The sequence below is a fragment of the Lathyrus oleraceus genome, chromosome 1, assembly GCF_024323335.1.
Source record: "Lathyrus oleraceus cultivar Zhongwan6 chromosome 1, CAAS_Psat_ZW6_1.0, whole genome shotgun sequence".
In the NCBI taxonomy this organism is placed as follows: Eukaryota; Viridiplantae; Streptophyta; class Magnoliopsida; order Fabales; family Fabaceae; genus Lathyrus; species Lathyrus oleraceus.
Window position 1 is genome coordinate 90795353 of NC_066579.1, and position 19022 is coordinate 90814374.

Sequence of the window (19022 nt, forward strand, 5' to 3'; positions counted from 1 at the left end):
GTGTGAAATACTGAGCATATGAGGCTCTATTTATAGCTGAATCCATTGCTTTTTGCACACTTGAATTCACTTTCCAAATTTGGTCATTGATGATGCATGGGTGCATGGGCATGCATAGGCCCATAAAATCATTTCCATAATACCACAAATGAGTGTGAGATAGTCTGAATTCAACTTGGATTGCAAGGCAAGTGTATATTTTGATTTGAAGTTTGATCCTTGCCAAGTGATGACACAATGTTCATGCCATGCGCAAACTATGCATTCCTTGTCCAAAATGAATGAATTTGAGCTCTTTGCAAAGGTGAGATCAAGAGGAATAACTTTCATGTTCAACACTTTTCCATTTGGAGTTTTTAACTTGAATAAATTTGAGGTGGAAGTTTGGAAATTTTTGACATATCAAAATTTTTCTAAGTGTCAAGCCATATGTCTCAATATTCCACCTTGCTTAACTTTTTATATGAGCTTCAAATGAGAAACGTGTCTTCATAAAAGTTGTAGCTCTCTCAAAGACCTTCAAAATGGTCACCAATTTGCATGTCATTTGGATTTGAAATGATAGAGTTATGCATTTTTGAAGTTTGGAAAAATCACTTGATCAATGGTATAGGTCAAAAGTGACCTATAATATAACCTCATATCACATGCTCAAAAAAGTTAAATTAGCTCCCACTCCAAACATATAAGTTGAAGTAGACACATATAATTTATTGTAAAACTTGGAAATCTTTCATCTCATAAAAATTGAGCAAGTTATGGCCTTGGGAAGTTGACTTTCAAATTAGGGTTTAGACAAAATGACATATAATGTTTCAACATAGAAAATGATTTTCCAAGCAAAACTAGCTCTAGGTCTCAACATGAAAGTTGTTTGGAATGTCATTTATAGTAAGTTTTCTCTTGGAATCATTTTCATATAGTGAAAATTGTAGGAGATAGGGTCTAGGGAGACCCTGTTTTGATCATATGAATTCATGTAGCCAACCACCATCAACCAACTTGCTAACTTCCAATTCTCTTGACTTTTTAGGCTCATGGTAGATAATATATGCATACGATGATGAACTTTGAAGTGTCCCTTAAGAAATTAGATCAATTGGTGAGATAGCTTGTTGGAGAAGTTACTCAAGATACCCAGTCAAACTAGGGTTTCCAAGGCAAATCACCCTCAAACTCCTGAAGAAAACTTGATCAATATAACATGTAGAGAACATTGGGACTCATATATGATGCTCATAACCATTCTTGAATCAATTCTTGGTGGGGCTCTTTGTTCATGAGGGTCTCAAACCCTAGATGTGAACTTGATGAATCATTGGGATCATGCCCTTCCTACAAAAGAGTTAGGCAAATACAAAGACATATTTTTGATATTTTGGTTAGTGAAATGATAAAATACAAGTATGATACAATCACAAAATGCTTGGTGATCTCTCCTAGAACAAACCCAATGAAAGAAGGGTAAAGAGGATGCCAAAGTATGATCTCAGTGTTAATGCTTATGATGAAATTTCATGAGGGATCTTAGGGTCAAAATTTGGGTCTTACAAATGCATCTCCTTGTTGCCCTCAGCGAGTCATCCTTGAAATGTTTACCTTAACCGGTAACGGATGCCCTCCCTGTCAGAATTTGTTATACCCTTACCCGGTAACTGGTAATGGATAATATACTTTTGTTCCTCCTGTGTTGAAGATCATTTATTCTCTAGTTGAGTTTGAGTGTGTTTCCCCCAGGGAATCTCCTTTTCCTACTTAGGTCTAGTATTTCAGCTTTGTTCTGATCTATCCGTTTCCCCGACAATTTTTTTTTCTTTCCCCAGCTGAGTCCTTCCATTTAATTTTTTCATGGAATCCCTCGAGTCCCCCATTGATTTTAAGTTGTGCCCTGGCCTACACGTAACTTTTTTATCCCCAGAGTCTCTGTCTCCCCCAGTGAGTTTTCCTTATGGAATGCATTATGCTCCTGCGAACTTTTAGTCTCTCCGGATTCTTTTCCTTTGTGGCAGCATATCCCCCCACAAAGATTATTTTTGCATTCACATCATATACATCATGAGGTCTCTTAGGGACCAAAATTTGTTTCTATATGTTGTTATTTAAGCCTTTCCTACTGAGTCGATACGAAGATTTTAACCTTCATCTCCTCAGCTAGAACGTTCTTAAATAGGGGAAGCTGTAAGACCCCAATTTTGACCCTAAGATCCCTCATGTTATTCTCATCATATGCATTAGCATTGAGATCACACCTTGGCATCCTCCTTACCCCTTATTCATTGGGTTTGCATCAGGTGAGATCACCAAGCACATTTGATTGTATCATACTTCATTTGTCTTTATTTCACTAACCCTATTACCAAAAATATGTCATTGTATAGTTTAACTCTTTTGTAGGTATTGCACATGCTCACATATGCTCTATCAAGTTTATATCTAGGGTTTAAAACCCTAATTGCAAGGAGCTCAATCAAGAAGTCGTTTACTATGGCTCTAAGTATCATATATGAACCCCCATGATCTTCACATGCTATTTTGATCAAGAAGTCATCAAGAGTTTGGAATTGGTTTGCCTTGGAAACCCTAATTCATCTTGGTATCTTATGTGACTTCTTCAACACGTTTCTTTACCAATTGATCAAATATTTCAAGGGATGCTTAAAATTTCATCATATTATGCATATATGATCCTCCATGAGTCCCAAAAGTCAAGAGAATATCAAGCTAGCAAGTTAGTTCATGTTGGTTGACCAGAGGAATTCAACTGATCAAAATTGGGGTTCCCTTGACCCTATATCCTACAATTTTTGTCATATGAAAATGATTCCAAAATAAAGTTTACTCTAAATGACATTACAAACAACTTTCATATTGAGTTCTAGATCTAGTTTTGCTTGGAAAGTCATTTTTTATGCTGAAAGTTATATGTCATTTTTTCTAAACCCTAATTTGAAGGTCAACTTCCCAAGACCATAACTTGCTCAATTTTTGTGAGATGAAAGATATTCAAAATGCATTATCAAATTCAAGATGTCTACTTCAACTTTTATGTTTTGAGGAAGAGCAAATTCAACTTTTAAATGCATGTGATTTGAGGAAAGATTATAGGTCATTTTGGGCCAATACCATTGAACAAGTGATTTTCCTCAACTTCTAAAATGCATACATCCTTCATGATAAATCCAAATGAGATCAAATTTTTGACCAAATTGAAGTACTTTGAGAGAGATACAACTTTGATGAAGGAAAGTTTCTCATTTCAAGCCCATAGAAAAAGTTACTTAAGGTGGAAGAAGTGAACATATGGCTTAGTACTTAGATTTTTTTTGATATGTTTGATTTTCGAAACTTCCAACTAAAAATTCATCATGATACAAGATTCAAATGGAAAAGTGTCCAACATTAAAGTTGTTCTTATTGATCTAACCTTTCCAAAAAGTCCAAATTCATCTCATTTGGACAAATAATGAATGACTTGCGCATGGCTTAAAGTTGAATGACCATTTGGCATATTTGAACTTCCACTTTCCACACACAAATGCATAGCTTGTTAACATGACTTCAACATTGCTTGCACATGATTTTGGACCTGAATGCATCACTACATGGGCCTATCGCACGCCCATGCATCCCTGCAAGGCATTTTTATAAGTTTGAAAGTTTTAAAGAAGTGTGCAAATATCAAAGGCTTTGGCTATAAATAGAAGTGTCTATGATCAGAATTGAGGACCCTTGCATGCCAGCTTTGAAGCTACAACCCTAAACCTCAATATTCAAAGGATAACCTTGAGGATTTTTATTAAAAATCAAGTTTGAATCTCCCATTGTTTTGTGATTCAAAACTCCAAGAGTCCTGCTTCTTTCTTGATCGATTTCCACTCCATCAAGCATCCAGAGCAAGGCCAAGTACAATAGAGAGCAAGATCGTGTCCATCTGAACCTACAGTGAAGTTGAATTTCTGAATTTTTCATCTCTTCGATTCTCACTCAATTCACAACTATTCTTGTTGATTTTTGGTTGTCTAAAGTCCTACAAATGTAGGCAACAAGATTGAGTTGCTTTGAGGTCAAATCGAAGCAACTCAGATCATGATCCTCAAAATTCAACTCCCTGTATCTTTCAATATACTTGGAGTTAGGTAAAATTGAGGCCAGATTCGAGCTCCTGAGCATTTTTACTTTAAATTCAAGTCCTCCATTTTCATTTTGGTGATGGTTGAGGGTGGACCAGTCCGGTGAGGTCCACCGGAGAAGAAGATTGGAGCTCTGGCTCTGGCGATGCGTTGGCGTGTCTCCAGACCACAGGATCCTTCTATTTTGTTTTAATCTTGAGCGTCCAAATTGATTACCATGCGTGTGGCACATTGACTAGGGAACATCATGGAACACATGGTCTAATCTACTTGATCTGCCACCTCCATTAATGAGGGAGATCAAGTGGTCCACGTATTTTTGCATGTTCTGATTTTTATTTTAATTGACTTATTTTCATTAGTTCATATTAATTTTAATATTGATCCAAAAAATATGGGACTTTCACAAAAAATTCTCAAATATTTTTCTCTTTCATTTTATGAATTAAAATTATTTTTTGGATCAATATTAATATTTTTTATGATTTAATTGTTTTTCTGCATATTTAAATTGTTTAAAAATACTTTTAAGTTTCCAAAAATAATGAAATATTTTCTCCAAGGTCCTTTGACCTTGTTTGACCTATGATAAATATCTTGGCCATTTATTTGGTGTTTTGAAGAGGTTTTAGGATTTTGACCAACCATAATTTAATTTAATGTATTTTTTAATTGATTTTTAATTGTTTAATTGCAAATAAATTGTGTTGAGTTATTCTTATTGACTTGTTATGTTTTACTACTGTTGTTGAGTCTTGGTCAAGGTTGATTTCACTTTGTTGGATTAAAATCATTGGATTTAGGGGATTGATGAAATATACATTTCATCTCCCAAAATGAATGAATGATTTTAATTTGATAAAAGTCCTCCTTTGACAAATTTGTGTTGATCTCACTCCCCCTCCCTCTTCATCTTAATCTCATTCTATCAATATCCATTTCATTGACCTATGATATCTCTATATCCTAAGGCTAGTTTATTGCAAAATCAACATAAGTATGGATGAGATTAGGTTCACCCCTTTTTTCATTTTCTTTTAAGTGTGGTATGTTTTAGGAGTATGGTTGATAATATCATATCTCTAACATGCATTAACACTAAAATTTATATTGCCCGACCTCAAATAGTTGTGACTTCTACATAAGTCCAATTACGATTGCTTAACATAGTGCTAACTTTTGACCCAAAAAGCATAGCATTCTAGTAAGTGAGATTGTAAGTCTCTCCCCTTTCATGGTATTATGTGGAAACTTGGCCTTTTTTCCTTCCTTTGAAAGATGTCTTGGTTCAAGGATCCATGCTTGTGAATAGAGGGTTGACTGTTCTCCAAAGAATGACTTAAACAATTGAAAAGCAAAAGCAATACTAACTTCTAATCAACTAACATTTGACTAACTTTTAATTTCAAGTCATTTACCTGTTGCACATTAAATTCAAGTCTTTCTTCATTTTCCATTATTCATACCATTTAACTTGTTTAATTTAATGCCATTTTCACTTTGCTCACTTGAGCCATATCTTGTGATTATATTGTGATTTTATATACTTGTTTGTGTATTTTGTTTGTGTTTGTGGTCTTTTGACCTTAATGTACATAATAACAACAAAAACTCTAAAAAAGGTTTGTGTGGACTGTTGGATTTGACCTGAGACATTGGACTTAGAATTAGGAAACATTCCATATGCAAAAGGACTTGGCCAATGCCAACTTTTCTGAAACCAAGTGCTTGTGAAGAAAACCTTCATCTGATGTAAGTATTAAGACCCCTTTTGAGTTCATCTGCTACATGGTCTTGATGAAGTCGTTACTTTGGACCCGTGTCTAATGCCTATCTTTGAGCCATTCAAAGAGTATGCCATCTATACATGGGAGATTATGAAGAAGATCATGGAGTTGCTAAGCTTGGATGTGGCTATCTTTATTTGATGCGTTGTTCTTCACCTTGCTATTGTGTGTATTGATATCGCTTGATCCTAAAGTCCAAGGGAAACTTGGGTTTCTATATGACATTCTTGTCTATTGGATTGCATCCCATTGGTCAGATCTTTTCAACTCTTAACTTTTAATTTTTTTTTAAGATTAGTCTCTTCATCTCCTCCCACCTTCTTTAATTTCAAATATCTCCCTCATTTTAAAATCTTCTTTGCTTGTGTTTTCTAAACTATGACTTGGTTACAAAATTAGAAACTTTGGCCTTATGCCATTGCATTTCAAACTCTTTTCTTAATCAAATTTGTAAATGAACTTAACTATACTTGACTTAAAATTTCAAAAGACAAAAAGAACTAACACCCATTCAAACTCTTCTAGGCCTTTTGTGCCTTTTTCAAACTTAAATTTTGTTAAAAAGCAACTCACTCACTTTGAAATTGATACCACGAACTACAAGGTTTTGATCCCTCATTTTTATGTTGGTACGTGTCGCAACCTGAAAAATACAGTGCGCGAAAAAACAACCGGCGAAAGAAAATGACAGAAGAGTCACCACCGTGCGTTATTCATCTAAAAGGAGGGAAAGGAAACGCTCGAAGTAAACCTGAAAAAGGAAAGGACACGACGGGGTCTCGCAACCAAATCTTGGGTTCGGGAGTCGGTTATGCGAAGGGAAGGTATTAGCACCCCTACGCATCCATAGTACTCTACGGGATCCACTTTTGTGATTCTTGTCTAAAGGGTGTGGGTTTACCTAATGTGTTTATTTACTAAAAAGATTAAGAGAAATGACTCGCGCGGATGTCGCATCCACTGCATACGTATCTCATCTGAAAATGAGAATCAGAGTCTTCGTAGCTCGGCTGACCTATGGGTTGGGGGATGTATGCTCGCTAAGACATCGCGTCTTATGCCTACGTATCTCATCTGGAATGAGAATCAGAGCAAGCCGTAGTTCGGCTAACTACGGGGTTGTGGATTGGGTTTTGGACGAACAACGTCACTATGCAATCTACCGGATGCTCGACCTTTGGAGACTTACTCGCCTGTAGTAGAAGGAGTAAACGTGTTGCTTTGGGTTTTAGGGTTTAGGATGCTCAAGGGCAAAAAGGCAGTCCTTGACGAAGGAACCGCGCTACCTGTGGGGATACGAACACGAAGCACAAAATATGTATCTTACAGTAAAATGCCACCAAGGGGCGCAAACATTGCCTCCTATTGAGGTCTTCCAGCTAAGAAAGCGGTAAAGTACGAGAAAGGGGAAAAATTACCACACGGATAAAGATCCGAAGTTACAGCAATTAAAGGAATGGGAAACCCAGGGATCCTTCCAGCTGAACCATCAAAGAGAGTCAGTCAGTACAGGTAATCGGAATAAACCTCCAGGGGGGTATCCCACAAATAAAGTGGGAAACCACGCGAGTGTCTCTGCAAAAGCCATGTGAGCCCTCACAAAAACCCGACAAAAGGTTAGAGTAACAGGATGAAATCAAGAGAAAACAATGCCATGGGAACACAAGACAGGTTAGAACAAAACAGAACAAAAAGAGCGAATGCTGTCATATTCGCGCCTGCATCGCCTAGCGAAGGCTTAGCGAAGCTTCGCTACAGGCTCGCCTAGCGAAGCGGCTAGCGAAGGCCTGCGGGTTTTGGATTTCTCAACGATAACAGTACGATTTTAAGGATTCCAAACCCTATGGCAATCATCTCAGAAACGAAATTATTAAACATTCAAGGCGTTATTCATATTCATACACAAATATAAACCCGTGGGCAAAACCTGATGTTACCTCATACATTCATAGTATTCAAGTTCAAGGCATAGAGTAATAGGAAAAAAGGCATACCTGATGAGAGAGACCGATCGAGCAGCGCGGCTGGATTTGCAAAGCAATGTGTGGTTTGCGTGAGGCGGAGTGAACTTCTCAGAGCTGCCGGAAGGTTGAAGGTTGCTGCAGAGTAGTTCCTAGGTTTCCTTCTCTCAAGATCTTTCTCCAGTGAGACTCCAGTGAAACTTCCAGTGTTCAGTCCTCTACTGAAACTCTTATATTTATAGCTGATTTTCGTGGACTTGTGGGCTTAGAATGAGGTCAACTGAGGCCTAAAGCTTTCTGATATTTTCTGGAATGCGCGCCCTTCGCCTAGCGAAGGATCTGCTCGCCTAGCGAGCATGACAGTACGCTTCGCTAGGCGAAGCATCTGCCCGCCTAGCGAGCGTGACAGCTCAGCAGCAGATTCTTGCTTCTTTAAGCTTGGTGATTTGCACGGTGAATGGGCCCCATTTGGACCTGTTGGCAGTACCTCAAGTCTTTTCCTTGTGTTGACTGATCATCTGAATAGGACCCACAAAGCGTCCTGGATGATGTTCAAGCTTCTTGGAGCTAACTCTGATTGACATGATGCAATGTAATATGAATTGCTATATGACCTAAAAAAATGAATGCATGAATGAGGAGGGCAAATTTTGGGGTGTTACAGCTGCCCCTATTCAATCATCAACTAACCCGAGTAGGATGAAAGTGAACAACTTATCAGACAAACAGGGTGAGCTGTGATTGAATACCAAAGACAAACCGAAAATTTGCGCTCCGAGAACACCACACAAACGCGGAAATACACCGCACTGTTTATTTCTTCCGATCCTCTGGCTGAATCTGAATCAGTCTTCTGACTTAGTCTGGAGTTTCGATCCTCTGGCTGAATCTATACTCAATTTAGTCCTCTGGTTGGATATTACTTTTGATCCTCGGGCTGGATACGATTTTGATCTTCTGGCTAGATCTTCTTCGATCTTCTGGCTAGATCTCCTTCATTTCGATTCTCTGGCTGAATCTATTTCCTTTGATTCTCTGGCTGAATCTACTTTGATCTTCTGGCTAGATCTTCTTTGTTTCGATTCTCTGGCTGAATCTACTTTGATCTTCTGGCTAGATCTTCTTTGTTTCGATTCTCTGGCTGAATCTACTTCGATCTTCTGGTTAGATCTTCTTTGTTTCGATTCTCTGGCTGAATCTACTTCGATCTTCTGGCTAGATCTGGATTGTTTTGATGATAAATTCCCATCATTAGGATCTCGCATCTGAGGCATGCGCTGGTTGACCCTCTTTTGAATATTTCACTTTTGGGCTTCGTACAGGTTCTTCGGGCTAGAACTTGTTGTAACGACTCCTCAATTGGGCTTGCTGGGGAAATAAAGCTTGTAGGCGACTTCACTGGGGAATCTTCAAATTGAACCTCGTGCTGGCTCTTTGGGGAACGATTCTCAGGCTGAATCTTCAAAACTGACCCTCATGCTGGATCACGGAAAAACGATTCTCAGGCTGAATCTTCGAAACGACCCTCAGGCTGGATCACTGGAACACGATTCTCAGGCTGAATCTTCGAAATGACCCTCGGGCTGGATCACTGGAACACGATTCTCAGGCTGAATCTCATGGCCTTGGTTGTAACGTAATTTTTAGTCTGCTTGGAAGAACCTGTTTATCAGCTTATGTGTATGCTTGATATGATATGCATGCAAATGCAAATGTTATGCATGGTGTAAAAAGAAATCTGCTTGAGGAAGCAAACTCCGGTAGGGAACAGATCGCTGTATCAATCCTTGAATGCTCTGTGGGGAATGATTCGTCTGCCGGGACCAATGAGCCACCAAAAATAAATTGGCTGCTTGACAAGTTGACCTTGCGGGGGGAGTATCAACTATGGAAACTTTGTTCGGCGAGGCTCTGTGAGGAGAGTCTGTGGGGAAAACACTTCCTGGGGAAATGTCTTAGGAAACGACCTTTGCTGGGGATATGAACTTGCTAATCGCCCTCAAGCTGGGGATTAAATAATCTGCTGGGGAATGAGATGAACATTGGAAACACTACCCTCTCATCTGTTGGTTATGCAACCACTCCTCTGTTGCTAGGAAGATACAGTCTGACACTGTCAACTCCACTGGGGATATACAGTCTGGATATTGTCAACTCTGCTGGGGAACATGCTCTGCTGAGGAGAGACTTTGTCAACCGCTTGGGGATGAGGATTCATGACTTGGCATCCGGTTCCTGTGACCTGCAACCAAAAATACACGTATGCCTCGGGGGAATTACTCGGTTTGAATTCACCGTCTGGGATTAAGCACATTCAAAGCAATTTTAAATGTTTTCCTGTGCAAATCATCTGCAAAAGCCACCATTATGTTCATATGCAATATGTTTTATCAAAAATTCGGACATTTTTGCAAACAAACTGATAAATGAAAAATAAAGAGGCTCTTTAACTGAATTATTCGACTCTTATTGGGGAGAAAATTTGTGCCAGGAATAGGCGAGGGTATCAGGAAGCTGATCCCTGAAAAGAGGTGATCGCTACAAAAAGAACAAAAGAAAACTATCCTAATGGCAATGTGGAAATGGGGTCCCACTGAGTTTCGACTCTGTTATGGCTCGTATGTCTTCAAGATGCTCTGCTCATCTTGCTTTCTGAAGTGGATGATTAGTCGATCTTTAACCTTCGAAGATTGCCGGATTGAATGAAACGGTAATGGAACACAGGTGAACTCAGATCGCAGTCGTTCGCTTATTCCCTAACTTTTGCCTGGATCGCCCTTTTCGGGTTTTCAATCCATCGGGATACCCATTTTTACCTGAGCCGCCCTTTTGGGTTTTCGACTCACCGGGTGTACTCTTTTTTTATATCCCTAATTTTTACCCGAACCTCTTTATTCTTTCTTTTTTGGTTCGTCGGGATGCCCTTTTTTTGCCTGGACTATTCTTTTTATCGTCCAGCGGGTCTATTTTATGCGAAGTATTTTTTTTTAACTGCTTCTGAGTTAATAGGGGACGGGAATCCTTCGCCATCCATGGTTGTTAGCATCAAAGCTCCGCCATAGAAAATCCTTTTAACCACGTACGGAACCTCATAGTTCGGTGTCCATTTGCCCCTGTGATTTGTGTTGGGAGGAAGAAATCTTTTGAGTACCAATTCACTGACTTGATACCCCCGAGGGCGCACTTTCTGACCAAATGCTTTCTTCATTCGTCTCTGACCGAGATACGTCAATTCTGGGTACATAGTTCCAGCATAGCACCATTTCCCGTTGGTTTGATTGATGACCAAAGCTGAATCCCCGTATACATCCAGGGTTTTAATCTGTATATTGACGGCTTCCTCAAGTCTTAGGATACAAGCTTCGTATTCGGCTTCATGGTTGGTGCAGGGAAAAGTTATCCTGGCACCAAATGGCATATGAACCCCCTTCCGGTGTGATCAACACTACACCAACTCCGCGACCATTGACGTGGACCGCCCCATCAAACATCATAACCCAATTGGATTCAGGGTCAGGCCCCTCCTCCGGGAGTGGTTCCTCTCAATCTTTCGATTTGAGAAACATGATGTACTCATCAGGAAATTCAAACCTCATAGGTTGGTAATCATCAATCGGTTGCTCTGCAAGATAGTCTGACAAGACACTTCCCTTGATGGCTTTTTGTGAAGTGTATTGGATGTCATACTCTATCAGTATCATTTGTCACCTAGTAACCTTTCTGGTAAGTGCTGGCTTTTCAAAAATATACTTGACTGGATCCATTTTTGATATCAATAGAGTCGTGTGAGTCAACATATACTGTCTTAGTCGGCGAGCAGCCCATGCCAAAGCGCGGCAAGTTTTCTCGAGCAATGAGTATCTTTGTTCACAGTCGGTAAACTTTTGCTAAGGTAGTATATTGCATGCTCTTTTCGACCTGACTCGTCATGCTGACCGAGCACACAACCCATTGACCTTTCTAACACAGTCAAGTACATGATCAACGGTCTTTCCTCTCGGCCTGTAGACTTGCCCCGATCTTGATTTCTTTCTTGTCGTCTGCGGTACCGATGTTGACGGTCTCAATCACCTCCTGATAAGGTGTAATAGCTCGGTCCTCCTGTTTCAACAATCTGGCTAACCCTTCAGGCAATTCACAATCTTCCTCAGCCCCTTCTTTGGCTTGATAGATAGGATTGTCGAAGTCATACTTGGCCATAGCAGTGTCGTTAGCAATGAGATCCGGGTGGTCAGTTCTGTATGATGGAGGATCATGCTTTACCTTAAAATGAGAGATTTTTTTTTGGAAAGAAAGAAAAAACGAAAAAAGAAACATTGCCATTTTTGTAAAAGTAAAAAAACTGAAAGAAAGAGAACACAAAATTGTTCGCAAAAGCCGTCCTTTATTGATGATAAAAATAATTGCGAAATGTAACTAAATGGATGGCCCTACAAATGAGCCGTTACACCTTGGGCAAAGTGTAAGACTTTATTATGCATGTAATAAAGGAAAACAATAAAAATCACTCTTTCAGTAGAGTAACCCGGACGGTTTTTTCAGACGACCAATTGTCGAGCTTTTCTCCCGGGACACACGGGCGAATCCAGCTATCTAAGTCACAGTTGCTTTCAGCCTTGTCTTCATCTGCAGCATTGACGATGTGGGGAGAAACCAAACCCCCGTTGGAGAGAGTATCAGTTTCATTCTTCTGAGATCCCGGAGCATACCCCAATCCAAACTTGTCTTCTTTGATGACTGGCTCCACAAATTTGCCCCAGCCTTGGGCATTACCTGCTTCAACCCCTTCAACAGCATTAATCCCTTGTCCGCCGTGAGCCGGCATCGGGTTCTGGATAACATTAGGCACCGGAGCAAAATTGATAGCCTGGGCATCTCTCAAATCTTGGACCTTTAACTGGAGAGCCTTGCAATTATCCGTAGTATGGCCAGGTGCGTTGGAGTGAAAAGCACATCGGGCGTTGACATCATAACCTCTAGGCAAATTATTGGGATTGACTGGTGGGGCTAGAGTTCTCAACGTAACCAGATTCATGTCAATCAGCTTGGGAAGTAATACTGAATAAGGCATTGGGATTGGCTCGATGACCCGGTCTGTCTGCCTTGGACGTTGTTGATAGTGTCTCTGCTGACCCGGATTACCTCCTTGTTGTTGATTGTTGTACCTGGGTTGTTGTTGCGGATGATACTGCGGTTCAGGAACAGGTGTTGGAATAGTGACTGCGGCCACTTGATCTTGATAATAATTAGGGCGTCCTCTACCCCTGCCTTTACCGGCATACACAACGCTTGCCTCGCCTTCTTTTCTTCGTTGACCGTTACTAGCAAACGGTTTCTTAGAAGCACTATTGTCTTGAATTCGGCCCATCTTCAACAGACTCTCTATTCTTTCTCTAGCAATTACTATCTCTGCAAAACTGATTGACGGGAAAACAGCCAATCTCTCAATATAATTGCCTTGAAGAGTGTTCATGAACATGTCCGCCATCTCCCTTTCAGACATAGGGGGTTGGACGGACGCAGCAATCTGTCTCCAACGCTGAGCATACTCTCTAAAGGTTTCCTTGGCAGTCTGAGACATACCTTGCAACAAGGTCCGATTTGGAGCCATGTCCAAGTTGTATTGATATTGCTTGACAAAAGCCTCTGCCAAGTCTTTCCAGCTCTTGATGGTAGTACGAGACAAATGAGCATACCATTCACGAGAAGCTCCAGTTAGGCTGTCTTCAAAATAGTACATCCACAGCTTTTCATCTTCCGTGTGAGCTCCCAACCTTCCCAGATAAGATTGGAGATGAGTGCGTGGGCAAGAAGCCCCGTTGTATTTCTCAAAAGTATGGGGGTTTGAACTTGTGAGGAATCCTTACTCCCTGAACCAGACCAAGATTTGTGACATCAAAGCCTAAGGAATTTTGAGACTCCAAAGATTTGAGCTTCTCAGCAAGCTCATCCATACGGCGAGTGGTCTCGAGGGCCTCGTCGTGCAAAGAAAATTGATCATACTGACAATCTTCAGTAACGGGGTGCCCATTAATCCGAATCCCTTGATTCACATTGTACCTTCCGCCAATACCATTCCCAACATTTCCCGTGTTGCCAACATTACCCGGGTTTCCATCAGCATTTGCGTTTCCCGCGTTACCAGTGTTCACAGGGTTATCAGCGCTTCCAGGGTTACCAGGGTTTCCCTCAGCATTTGGTATCTCCACCTCCGGATCGGGTCTCGGTTGCTCAACCAATTCCCTCAGCTTTTCCTGGCTTCCTGCCATACCAGTCATCAATGTCATGAACTGATCCATCCTTTCACGCATATCAGCCAGCTCTTTCTGTACTTGGTCCATCGCTAGCTGTGGACGATTTTCCTTTGTCGGGTACCTGTGGACTCGCTTGGGACCAATAACTGCCTGATATAGGGAACAAACATTAGACACTGCGGTGACACCTGCAAAACAGACAAGGGTTAATATGCATGGTATGCGATGCACTACTTGTTCAGTTTTAAGGCACCCCCGTTTTGAAAGGGAATACCCTGCAAATGAATAAACATGAGATGTTGGATGCAGATATGCAAATGATGTTATGCAATGCAAAGGCATGTCAATCAGAATTGATGGATCCGCTTGAACATCTATCAGGTTGCACTGCCTGGAGAGAAATTCACTGAGGAATATAATACAAGACCAAAACTCTGCTCCAGAAAACCGGGTTGGTTGGAGGTTAAGGGTTCCTGAATTTAGCCCGCCCCTCACTGGTAGGTTCTAAGAACAGAAGTTCGTCAACTTCAGCCCTTCAGTCGCGAATAATACGTTTACCACTGAAGATTTGGCATTATTACAGGATAAAAGACCTCCATTGACTCCCCTCAACATGACATCCTAAAGCAAGTTCCCAGTCTCGGGGTCCTCGGGTTGAGCAGCGAGAATGCGCCCACCAGAGCTAACATAATCACGTCTCGGAGGAGAGGCCTCGACTGAGTTCTCGGGAAATGGTCACCAGAGTCGACGATTTCTAAAGGAACATCATGTCGTTACGGAACATCCGTAGGACATAATATATCCAAAAGAGACCTCGTCTGAGTGTGGTTCTTCACGAACGACTTAACGTAGCAACACGCCACGCAAGCCTCATGATTATCCACTCTAAAACCTGTGTGTACACTCAAGCCTGGGTAATAGGCTTATCTCTCGTAGAACATCCCATCCCAACAAACAAACAACAGCTCTAACAGATACAGCAGATGAATGCAAGCAAGTAAGTAAATAAATGTACAAAAGCATGAACACCCAATAAACAAGAAATCACACAAGCTAGGAGGGACTCACTTAGGGAAGATGGACCAGCAAGAGGTCAACTTCTTTCAATCCCCAGCAGAGTCGCCAGCTGTCGCAACCTGAAAAATAGAGTGCGCGAAAAAACAACCGGCGAAAGAAAATGACAGAAGAGTCGCCACCGTGCGTTATTCATCCCAAAGAAGGGAAAGGAAACGCTCGAAGTAAACCTGAAAAAGGAAAGGACAAGACGGGGTCTCGCAACCAAATCTTGGGTTCGGGAGTCGGTTATGCGAAGGGAAGGTATTAGCACCCCTACGCATCCGTAGTACTCTACGGGATCCACTTTTGAGATTCTTGTTTAAAGGGTGTGGGTTTACCTAATGTGTTTATTTACTAAAAAGATTAAGAGAAATGACTCGCGCGGATGTCGCATCCACTGCATACGTATCTCATCTGAATATGAGAATCAGAGTCTTCGTAGCTCGGCTGACCTATGGGTTGGGGGATGTGTGCTCGCTAAGACATCGCGTCTTATGCCTACGTATCTCATCTGGAATGAGAATCAGAGCAAGCCGTAGTTCGGCTAACTACGGGGTTGTGGATTGGGTTTTGGACGAACGACGTCACTACGCAATCTACCGGATGCTCGACCTTTGGAGACTTACTCGCCTGTAGTAGAAGGAGTAAACGTGTTGCTTTGGGTTTTAGGGTTTAGGATGCTCAAGGGCAAAAAGGCAGTCCTTGACGAAGGAACCGCGCTACCTGTGGGGATACGAACACGAAGCACAAAATATGTATCTTAAAGTAAAATGCCACCAAGGGGCGCAAACATTGCCTCCTATTGAGGTCTTCCAGCTAAGAAAGCGGTAAAGTACGAGAAAGGGGAAAAATTACCACACGGATAAAGATCCGAAGTTACAGCAATTAAAGGAATGGGAAACCCAGGGATCCTTCCAGCTGAACCATCAAAGAGAGTCAGTCAGTACAGGTAATCGGAATAAACCTTCAGGGGGGTATCCCACAAATAAAGTGGGAAACCACGCGAGTGTCTCTGCAAAAGCCATGTGAGCCCTCACAAAAACTCGACAAAAGGTTAGAGTAACAGGATGAAATCAAGAGAAAACAATGCCATGGGAACACAAGACATGTTAGAACAAAACAGAACAAAAAGAGCGAATGCTGTCATATTCGCGCCTGCATCGCCTAGCGAAGGCTTAGCGAAGCTTCGCTACAGGCTCGCCTAGCGAAGCGGCTAGCGAAGGCCTGCGAGTTTTGGATTTCTCAACGATAACAGTACGATTTTAAGGATTCCAAACCCTATGGCAATCATCTCAGAAACGAAATTATTAAACATTCAAGGCATTATTCATATTCATACACAAATATAAACCCGTGGGCAAAACCTGATGTTACCTCATACATTCATAGTATTCAAGTTCAAGGCATAGAGTAATAGGAACAAAGGCATACCTGATGAGAGAGACCGATCGAGCGGCGCGGCTGGATTTGCAAAGCAATATGAGGTTTGCGTGAGGCGGAGTGAACTTCTCAGAGCTGCCGGAAGGTTGAAGGTTGTTGCAGAGTAGTTCCTAGGTTTCCTTCTCTCAAGATCTTTCTCCAGTGAGACTCCAGTGAAACATCCAGTGTTCAGTCCTCTACTGAAACTCTTATATTTATAGCTGATTTTCGTGGACTTGTGGGCTTAGAATGAGGTCAGCTGAGGCCCAAAGCTTTCTTATATTTTCTGGAATGCGCGCCCTTCGCCTAGCGAAGGATCTGCTCGCCTAGCGAGCATGACAGTGCGCTTCGCTAGGCGAAGCATCTTCTCGCCTAGCGAGCGTGACAACTCAGCAGCAGATTCTTGCTTCTTTAAGCTTGGTGATTTGCACGGTGAATGGGCCCCATTTGGACCTGTTGGCAGTACCTCAAGTCTTTTCCTTGTGTTGACTGATCATCTGAATAGGACCCATAAAGCGTCCTGGATGATGTTCAAGCTTCTTGGAGCTAACTCTGATTGACATGATGCAATGTAATATGAAATGCTATATGACCTAAAAAAATGAATGCATGAATGAGGAGGGCAAATTTTGGGGTGTTACAGTACGTATGCACAAGCCCGAAGGTCTTGTAAAACAAAAAAAATATAATTAATAAATTCTTTTCTCATCCCCACATTCTATTTATTGCAAATATCATTTTATACCAAAACACATGTCCACACAAAAAAGGGCTCTCTAGGACACTTTGGGTGCTAACACCTTCCCTCTGTGTAACCAACCCCCTTACCTGTAATCTCTGACATTTTATTAGTTTTGATTTGAAAAATTCTTACTTTTGGGTTTTGTTCGTACTTTTTCCCTTTTCCCTTGGAAACAATAAAAGCGCGGTGGCGACTCTTGTTATTTGATGTCTAGCTTATCCATAGCTTGATGATTATGAATTTACCGCTATATAAATTAAGTGGAGACTCTGCTGGAGAGTAGTCTCCAGTGGGTTTAGCCTACTTTTTGTGTGTATAATTGTATATATGTGATGTTTGTATATATGTATATGTGATATAATCTGCTTGTTGTGCCTGATGATCTCTGAGTGGTGAGATAAGTTCTAACCCGAACTTGAGTGCAATTAAGATAGGAGGATGGTATAGTCATGTTCGACTTGTGTGGAGTAGTCCTTAACAAGTTGGCTTGAGATCCATCTTCTCAGTGGATACTCTTTTGGATTTGGAAATGTCACACAAGTATTTGTGATTAGGCATTGATATATCTAATTTGGGTCCAAAAAGCTGAGGACCGTAGAACATTTACCCCCTCTTGGCCTATTTAGGACGTAGTGCGGAGACTGTTCAAGTGTAGACTTGATAACAGTTGTTACACGATACTACACTCAGACGAGTTTCTCTTGAGAATATTATGGGTCGATGAGTTAGTCATCTTAACGTGTGATATCCGATAGATGGAATTAAGACTCTGGGAACTTTTTAGAACATGATCTACAGGTTTTTATCCTTAGTTCACTCCTTTGGGATGGTTCTTACCCGGACTCCATCCTCGTGACTTACAACAAACCCTTGATTCTTGGTTGATCCAATCCAGTCTTGTCAATATCAATGGAACTTGGGTGTTGATAAGGTGTAAGCCATAATCCACCAAAATGGATGATTGATCTTGACAATGACTCGATTTATCCCTTGACCTTTGTTTGTGTGCCTTGTGTGTGATCCCTTATTTGTGATTGTTGCATTCATGCATTCATGCGCATCATAACATTCATCACACAAAAATTTCAAGGAACTGAGGTATTATTTGCAAACATTTTTAGACCATGGATTATAGACGAAGGAACACTAAGAAGTACAGTTTCAGATGTCCCTACTTGAAAGAGTTAAGGAAGCTAGCATCTTTTGTATTAGATCCCTTGGACTTCAAACAACTTCATGGGAAGCTTCTGTCTATCTTGTCTGCTGATGTGGTTAAAGGACTTTTAAATGTGCTAGTGCAGTTTTATGATCCTCTCTATCGTTGTTTCACTTTCCCGGATTTTCATCTTGTGCCTACCTTGGAGGAGTATTCTCATCTTTTGGGGATACCTGTTTCTAGTAGAGTACCTTTTAGTGGATTGGAAGAGATTCCCCGATCTAGTATTATTGCTGAAGCTCTTCACTTAAAGAAGTCTGAGATAGAGGCTCATTGGGTGAAGAAAGGAGGATTGTTTGGGTTGCCATCTGATTTCCTCATCAAGGAAGCTACTGCTTTTGCTCAAGCCGGTAGTATGGATGCTTTTGAAGCTATATTTGTATTGCTCATTTATGGATTGGCTTTGTTCTCTAACATTGACGGTTTTGTTGATGTTAATGCCATTAGACTTTTCTTG